Source organism: Microtus oregoni, unplaced genomic scaffold (genome assembly GCF_018167655.1).
Source record: "Microtus oregoni isolate MIOR12 unplaced genomic scaffold, Mior012 000007F_ref0000211, whole genome shotgun sequence".
Classification (NCBI taxonomy): domain Eukaryota; kingdom Metazoa; phylum Chordata; class Mammalia; order Rodentia; family Cricetidae; genus Microtus; species Microtus oregoni.
This window is the reverse complement of record NW_024543066.1, coordinates 37,661,062-37,670,889: the sequence shown is the minus strand read 5'-3', so window position 1 is coordinate 37,670,889 and position 9,828 is coordinate 37,661,062.

The window sequence follows — 9,828 nt, the reverse complement described above, 5'->3', positions numbered from 1 at the left end:
TCCCTGTCAGTAGTTTGAATTGGTGATTTGTGGTTTATTTATTTCAGTATGGTACTACAATATTCATGATACTGCTTTCTTAATTTTTATTTACATTAAGGTTCTTAGCCTTCCCAAGAGTTGACTAATAAGTACACACCTCAGTTGATAATCAATAATGGAGCTCACTCGACAAATACTTCTCACCCTACTCTGGCATACCATGTCCAACCTTCAGACTTAGCTCAGATCATACATCCTCTATGCCCACACAGACTGATGAGTCTCATGGACCCTAGATGACCTGCATAATCGCAACCTTAAGACATCCTGTGCATTGGGAGAACTCTAAGATATGCTAGAATCTGACGTTAGACATAAATCCAATGAAAAAGTCTACATTTCCTGGTCTCACTGCAAAATCACAATATATACATTTTTAACAGTATGGTCCTGTCATGCCAAATAGACTAGTTTTGCAGAAATGTTTTGCAATGAGAATGATCAAAAAAATCTTTTTTTTTAATTGAGAAAAGGAGAAAACAAAACAAAACAAAACAAGTTTCCACCTCCTCCCAGCCTCCCATTTCTCTCCTCCTCCTCCCACCCTTCTCCCCATCCCCCCACTCCTCTCCTCCTCCCTCTCCAGTCCAAAGAGCAGTCAGGGTTCCCTGCCCTGTGGTAAGTCCTAGGTCCTGCCCCCTCCGTCCATATCTAGGAAGGTGAACATCCAAACTGGCTAGGCTCCCACAAAGCCAGCACATTAAGTAGGATCAAAACCCTGTGCCATTGTCCTTGGCGTCTCATCAGCCCTCATTGTTCGCCATGTTCAGAGAGTCCAGTTTTATCCCATGCTTTTTCGGTCACAGTCCAGCTGGCCTTGGTGAGCTCCCAATAGATCAGCTCCACTGTCTCAGTGGGTGGGTGCACCCCTCGTGGTCCCGACTTCTTTGCTCATGTTCTCCCTCCTTCTGCTCCTCATTGGGACCTTGGGAGCTCAGTCCAGTGCTCCAGTGTGGGTCTCTGTCTCTATCTCCATCCATCACCAGATGAAGGTTCTATGATGATATGCAAGATATTCGTCAGTATTGCTCTAGGATAGGGTCATTTCAGGTTCCCTATCCTCAGCTGCCCAAGGAACTAACTGGGAACCTCAGCTTGGGCACCTGGGAGCCCCTCTAGGGTCAAATCAAAACAACTTTGAGATATCATCTTACACCTGTCAGAATGGCTAAAATAAAAAACACCAATGATAGCCTTTGTTGGAGAGGTTGTGGAGAAAGGGGTACACTCACCCATTGCTGGTGGGAATGCAATCTTGTGCAACCACTGTGGAAGTCAGTGTTTCCGTTTCTCAGGAATTTCGGGATCAACCTACCCCTTGACCCAGCAATACTACTCCTGGGAATATACCTAAGAGATGCTCTATCTTATGACAAAAGCATTTGTTCAACTATGTTCATAGCAGTATTATTTGTAATAGCCAGAACCTGGAAACAACCTAGATGCCCTTCAATGGAAGAATGGATGAAGAAAGTATGGAATATATACACACTAGAGTACTACACTGCGGTAAAAAACAATTTCTCAAATTTTGCATGCAAATGGATGGAAATAGAAAACACTATCCTGAGTGAGGTATCCCAGACCCAAAAAGATGAATATGGGATGTACTCACTCATAATTGGTTTCTAGCCATAAATAAGGGTCACGGAGTCTACAATTGGTGAACCTAAAGAAGCTAAGTAAGAAGGTGAACCCAAGGAAAAACAGTTATCCTCTTGGCTAAGGGAAGTAGACCAAATTGCCGGGGAGAAAATTGGGATCTTGGGGGTGGGGTGGGTTGGGGGTAAGGGGAGATGGGAAGGGAAAAGGTAGAAGTGAAGGAGAGGGGGACTTGGGGAAACAGGAGGATTGGGATAAACGAAGGGTGGATAGGGGAGCATGGAACCACAATTCTTAGTTAAGGGAGCCACTTTAGGATGGGCAAGAGACTTGACCCTAGAGGGGCTCCCTAGTGCCCAAGCTGAGGTTCCCAGTTAGTTCCTTGGGCAGCTGAGGATAGGGAACCTGAAATGACCCTATCCTAGAGCAATACTGACGAATATCTTGCATATCATCATAGAACCTTCATCTGGTGATGGATGGAGATAGAGACAGAGACCCACACTGGAGCACTGGACTGAGCTCCCAAGGTCCCAATGAGGAGCAGAAGGAGGGAGAACATGAGCAAAGAAGTCGGGACCACGAGGGGTGCACCCACCCACAGAGACAGTGGAGCTGAACTATTGGGAGCTCACCAAGGCCAGCTGGACTGTGACTGAAAAAGCATGGGATAAAACTGGACTCTCTGAACATGGCGAACAATGAGGGCTGATGAGACGCCAAGGACAATGGCACAGGGTTTTGATCCTACTTAATGGGCTGCTTTTTTGGGTGCCTAGCCAGTTTGGATGTTCACCTTCCTAGATATGGACGGAGGGGGGAGGACCTAGGACCTACCACAGGGCAGGGAACCCAGACTGCTCTTTAGACTGGAGAGGGAGGGGGAGAGGAGTGGGGGGATGGGGAGAAGGGTGGGAGGAGGGGGAGGGATAAGGGAGCCTGGGACGAGGTGGAACTTGTTTTTTTTCTCCTTTTCTCAATTAAAAAAATGTAATTGATATTGAAAGAGATTTAAGTCATGCAATAAATCTCACCAAGTTACACAGTCACTTAATAGCAGAATTTAGGCTGGGAGCCTCTCCCCCAGCTGATTTTGTTTATTTATTTGTTTGTTTTTGGTTGTTTGGTTTTTTTGATTGGTTTTTGTGGTTTGTTTTTGTTTATTTGTATTGGTCAATGGTTTCTGATGTTTTGTTATCCTAGGCTAATAATCTCAATTTCTAAATAAAAAAGACAACTGACCATTCAAAGTAAAAACAAACAAACAAACAAAAAAAACAAAAAAACAAAAAAAAAACCAAACCCAGTTTCATTGTTCTTGACTTCTCAGCAGTCCTCATTGTCCGCTATGTTCAGCGAGTCCGGTTTTATCCCATGCTTATTCAGACCCAGGCCAGCAGGCCTTGGTGAGTTCCCGATAGAACATCCCCATTGTCTCAGTGTGTGGGTGTACCCCTCGCGGTCCTAACTTCCTGGCTCGTGCTCTCTCTCCTTCTGCTCCTGATTTGGACCTTGAGGTTTCAGTCTGGTGCTCCAATGTAGGACTCTGTCTCTGTCTCCTTTCATTGCCTGATGAAGGTTTATATCCAGGAGGATGACTATATGTTTTTCTTTGGGTTCACCTTCTTATTTAGCTTCTCTAGGATCACGAATTTGACCCAAAAAGAGGAACATGGGATGTACTCACTCATAATTGTTTTCTAGCCATAAATAAAGGACATTGAGCCTATAATTCGCGATCTTAGAGAAATTATCTTTTAATGTTATAAGCTTTCTTTTGTATTTGACCTGTGGTTTTAATTTTGCAGTTATCAGGCTCCTCACTCTGTTCTATATATTTAGTATTTTAAATGTAATATTTTGTGATTGTCTCTTTTTTGGTCTTGTCTATTCCGAGTTTTGTGTGCTTCTTCTGTCTGTTTGAATGTGTCTGTTCTCAACTTTGGGAAATTTTTACATGATCTTGTTGGAAATATGATCTACACCATTGAACTGGAATTATTTTTCTTTTCCTCACCCAACCCCCTGCCAAGTCCATTCCATGTGCTGTCCACTTGCTTTCTCTCAAAAAATAAAATAAATAAAATAAATCCCTTCAGATCAGGCTCCTTTTAGAATAGATTGCTCTGTACTTAAGATCTAGAAAACTTCACACTCAGTGTATATTTAGGTCACTCTGATGAATGCTTAAGTACCTCATTTTTTTTGTAATTTGAGTCAATAAAATGCTTTCAATTTTCAAATGATTAAAGCCCCCATTGTGTCTATATTTTGAATATGTCTTTTATTAAAGCATGAACAATAACAATTGGTTAATAATAACAATAATAAAAAGATATATTTATATATAGTCTTTTTAAAATGTACTACTGGAAATAAAGACATAGGTTAACACTGGATCAAGAGATCAAGGGGATATGAATCTGAAAAAGAAGTCAAATTCTCACTATTTGCTGATGATACAATAATTTACATAAATGACCCCAACAATTCTACCAAGGAATTTCTACAGCTCATAAACACTGTCAGTAATGTAGCAGGATACAAGATTAACTCAAAAAAAATCAGTAGCCCTCCTGTACACAGATGATATATGGGCTGAAAAAGAAATCAGAGAAACATCACCGTTCACAATAGCCACAAATAGCATAAAATATCTGGGAGGAACTCTAACCAAACAAGTGGAAGACTTGTATGACAAAAACTTTAAATCTTTGAAGAAAGAAATTGAAGAAGACACCTGAAAATGGAAAGATCTGCCATGCTCTTGGACAGGTAGAATGGCAATCTTACCAAAAGCAATCTAAAGATTCAATGTAATGCCCATCAAAATCCCAGAAAAATTCTTCACAGACCTTGAAAGAACTGTACTCAACTTCATATTGATTTGGTTTTTAATTTGCCATTTTTTTCAAATACTAATACAGTAAAATATTTTTAAACGGTCGTGCGTGTCTGTATGTGTGTGTACATGTTCCTGTGTCTAGTTGGAATGCCCATGTTACATAGCACATATATGGAAACCAGAGGGTAGCATTTGCTTGTCCATCTTAGAACATCTGCCTTTCTTCTCTATTAAAATTGCAATTAAATGGTTTTTTGGAATATTATATGAATATGATAATTCATAATATAAGCATTCTCATAAGTTCCTGTTTACCAATACATGCCCCCACTTTATCATCAATATAATTCATCAAATTCTAAAACTGTTGTAATCAATGATCTTATACCGTATTGTCATCTAAAGCCCTTATCTTATGTATTAACATTCAATCCTAGTGTAATACAGTCTATAATTTTAACATGTGTGCTAATTATAATTACCAACTAAGTGTTATGATATGTATTTTCACTGCCTTTAAAGTCCCATAAGATCTACCTTTTTATCTCTTTTTTTCCCACACCTCCCATTTCCCTGATTGTCTTCACAATTTCCACAGTCTTTCCTTATTAGGAATAACATGTAGTATGTCACTTCAGTTGACTGCAGTCTTCCATTTATTATTATGTATATATTAGTCACTTGTATTTTCATAGCCTGAGTACTCAATTTGATTTAGCACTGAATAACATTCTGTTGTTTATACTAACTACAGTTCATTAAACCATTAGGCTATTGATCGGTATTTGGACAGCTTCTAAATTTTGTCAGTTATGAGCCAAGATATTCTTATTATCCATACAAAGACTTTAGTATGGAGATGATATTAAAATTCTTTGGGTGTATTTCAATGGGCCTGTTTACTTGATCATATCTTAAGACTACTTTCATAGGTTTTAGTGGAGATTGACCAAATGTATCCCGAAATGGCTTATATATTGCAATACCGTTGTAAGTGAATTACCTTTCCTGCTGTACTACATCTTTCATGGTGCTTAGTAGGCGGTATTTAGAGTTTAGTTTTCCAAAAGTATGCAGTATCATTTCACTCTTTTAATTTTCAATTCCTTATGGCATCTTCTCTGAGCAGTATTCTCTGAGCCTTAGGTGTGGGACTGGGATCCACAACTCTGCATTTTGATTGGTTGTGGTGTTTTGTAGTGGACCCTATGCAAAAAGAAGATTCCTTGATGAAGACTGTAGACTGCTCTTATCTGTGGATATAAGAACTGATGTTTGTAGACTGTCATGAAGGATTATGCTGTACTGCTCTTGGATGCCTTCCATGGTTGCTTGTCATCTCTGTATTTTATTTTCAACTTTTTATCACATTTCTTATTTGGTTCATTCATGTGTGTAGCATGTGTGTGTGCTATGTGAAACTCTGTGTATTCCTGCTTTTATATAAAAATGGATATGAGTCATAGCATGTATGTGTTAATTAGAGGACAGCCTTTTGATGTCTTGTGCTTTCCTTCTGAGTGTAAAGAACTAAAAAGATTAATTTTTTACAAACACTAATATGCACTGTTCTGTTTTTAATCATTTTTTTAAATAAAGAAACTTTCTGAAGTTGGAAGAAAAAAGCCTTCAGAATCCTGGACTCAACTCTTCCACTAAGAGGAAACCATGAAGAACAAATGTGAGCTTGTGTTCAGCTTGATATCTACACTCTGTGTTGTTCAGAATCCCATGACTATGGAACTTTCCTGCCCATAGTCAAAAATGGGTCTTCTCCCACCATTTAGCACAGCTAAACTACCTCCCAAAGGCAGGCCCAGAGGCCATCACCTGGAGATTATAGAGCCTGTCAAACTGGCAGCTAACAATAATTATCACAGCTTTATTGCACACATTACTTTTGACATGTTGAAACAACCTTTCTTCTGTGGAATCAAACCAGTAGTGAATAATTTTTCTAATGTATTGTTGAATTTATTTTGCAAATATTTTGTTTGGGATAACCCTACTATGTTTGCCAAATGCATTGTGCTGTTTCATCTCTTGTTGCTTTGAAACATTTTGAGAACTTTACACATGAACATTACATCTACAAAATTTCTGCCCCTTCAACTTCACTTGTTTCTCTTCTCTCCCTCTCGGTTTTATAATTTCTCCTTTCTTCAACAAATATACAGCTTATTGTGTTTATTTAGCATTGATTCTATGAACATGTGTCCAGGCCTGAGCGCTTCGAAGTGCTTAATCTATGCAGAATCTCTTTTTCTGGAGGACACTGATTCTCTCTCAGCAGCCACTGACGACCAGTCGTATTTTATTTTAATTTCTTTTCACCCTTTCCTCAAGGTTGGACCTTGTGGAAATTCCCCAGTCCTTGTCAGCATGTCAACTGGTAGTATCTTTATTCTGTGTGTATTAACGTAATCATATTGTGAAAAATTCTATTTTCTGTCATGTCTAGAAGCTAGAAATGCTCTGGTCCTCTGGCTCTTACAGTCCTTGTGTTCTCTTCTTGTGATTTCCCTTTAGATTTAGTTTGAGGTCATATTAAAGATGTTCCAGTTGGTGTTAGGCACATCATGGTGAGTTCTCTGTATTCTGACTAGCTGTGGATCTCTGTAATAGTCTCCATTTGTGGTCATAAGATGTGTCTTTGATCATGGGTAATGCTATACTTATTAGTGAGTGTCATTATGAACATTTAGAATATAATTACGTTAAGAAAATAAATTGTAGTTCTAGGGTCTATGACTTTAAGATCCATAAGGAGTTGGCTGTGTAACACTATCAGGTATGAATTACATATCATTGACTGTATCTTATGTCTAATTAGAGAGCCATTTCTTAATTATAAGATAAAAATGTCACTATTAAATTGTTGAACATATCTTTCTAAACCAAATGTTATTGTGGTTTATTAGCTATCCAGTTGGGTAGGACAACTGTTTTGTTTTCCTCACTTGGCTGATTGCATAACATCTTCCTATACTATGCCAGATAGTACTCAGGTAAAGGTTACCAGATTTAGTTCTAAATCAGTTCCTTCAAGTTCTCTGTACAAAGAACATAATGTCTTCAGAATTCTAGTCCTTTTCAATATCTGAAAATCATCCATGAATGGCAATAGCCCATATTTTTTTGGGAGACAATTGTATTCTCCAACCAAGTACTTGAGGGATGGTTTCCTGTGATTGAAACTAGTCTTTTCATTAGATTGTCATGGTCCTGGATGGGAGTACCATGACCTTAAGTGATATAACACCTTTATATATATATATATATATATATATATATATATATATATATGCACATGTTTATCTGTCCATATATTATCAGTATTATTTGTCTGCACTCTGTGGTGCTTTGAATGATAATTTCCTCCACAGGCTCTGTCATCTGAATTCTCAGTTTCCAGTTGGTGGTACTGATTGGGGAGGTCGAGAAGATGTGGCATCAATGAAAAAAAATAACTCAGTGGGTCAGGATTTGAGGTTCGAAATCCTGGCATCATGCTGAGCAAGTTTTCTCTGCTTCCTGCTTGAGTTCCATCCTTCATCCCTATTGCTTCTGCTCTGCCATCATGAACTCTTGTGTCTTTGGAATTAGAATCCCTAATAACTCCCCTCTTTTTTATAAAGTTGTGCTGATTGTGGCTTTTCGTCCTAAGATACAACATTAGAGGATACACATTCTTACTGTTATTTATCTCTCTTTCTTCTTCTTCCTCTGTATTACTTTTCTCTCCCCTCCCAGTTAATGTTCTTCCATTTCCCCATTATGATCTTCATAGCAAATGCACCATCCTATCCGCTATTTTCTCTAGAGTCCTTTTGCCTTCTTGTCTTGAATGATATATATATATATATATCATTCAAAATGTCCACTTCCCCTCCCCCCATTTCCCTCCCGCTTCCCCACCTACCTTCCTCCATTCCTCTCCAGCACTAAGAGAGGGCAGGGAAGTCCAAGACCCTCCCACTCTCCATTCAGGCCTAGGAAAGTGTGCATCCAAAGAGACTAGGAACCCAAAAAGCCAGTGCATGCAGAAGAAACAAATCCCAGTGCCATTATCATTAGCTTCTCAGTTAGCCTCCATTGTCAGACACATTCAGAGAGTCGGGTTTGATGCCATGCTCATTCAGTCTCAGTCCAGCTGGCTTTGGTGAGCTCTCATTAGATCAGGCATACTGTCTCAGTGGGTGGACCAACCCCTCCTGGTCCTGATGTCCTTGCTCAGCTCATCTTCTCCCTCCTTCTGCTCTTCAATTGGACCTTGTGAAACTTTCAATATTCTTTGTTTTTACATTCATTTTAGGAAATCTCTATTGCAGCATGGGTAGGTACTTTAATGATAATATTTGCTTTACATTTCAAATGTCCCTTTCACTTGGATATCTAAATCTTTAGCAAGAAAAAGGAAAGTATATTTTTCCACTAAGTCTTCTATTTCTTTAGCTTATATTTCCATAGCATCTCTTCTACTCACTCTATCCCCATTGACTCTCCCTTCCTCTTCACCATATTCTGGCCTCCAACTCCAATAGCAACACCCTGCTGGACCAGAGGCTAAGCAGGCTACTAGAACTACATGTAGGTTTCCCACATTCTGAGAACACCCCCACTATCTCTGCTTTCTTGCATTTATCACCTGTATCCCATCTCTTCCTCTTTGCCTTGTTCCAGTCCACAACTTAGACAGAGCCTCCCTCCCAGCTAAATCACAGGTCTCCTTGGCTTCAAAAACTCCAGGAAGTACCTCTGCCTGCCTGGATATAACACTCAGTCTCTTGGTTCAAGCCCATCATCTTGTTCCCAATCCTACCATTCCTTCTTATCACCATGCACCAGCCTTCAACTTGCATGGAGTTGCCCCTTCCACAAGACCAGAGGCTACCCTGGCCAGTTCTCAACTCCGGTATAGACCCTTTATTCAATCACAGGCCACTCTAACCATAAGACCAGGGAGGAAACAGAAACAAGACACTAAACATCCATCCAACAAAAACAAACTAAGAAATCAGCACCTAGACCTATAATAACCCTGCCACAGGTGCCTAGATACCAGTGTAAGAATACAGTCAACAAAAGCCAAAGAAATATGTCAATGACAGAGCCCAGGTGTCCTATGACAGTAAGCCCTGAATATTTCAAAACAAATAAAATACAAGAAAATGACTTTAAATCAAATTTATGAAGATGATAGGGGTCCTTAAAGAAGACATAAATAAATCCCTTAAGGAGCTTATGGAAAAGGTAAACCAAAAATTGGAGGAAAACCTATAAATTCCTCTAAGAAAGAGAGCTCGGAGACTTAAGGTAGAACTGTGGGAGTCCACAAA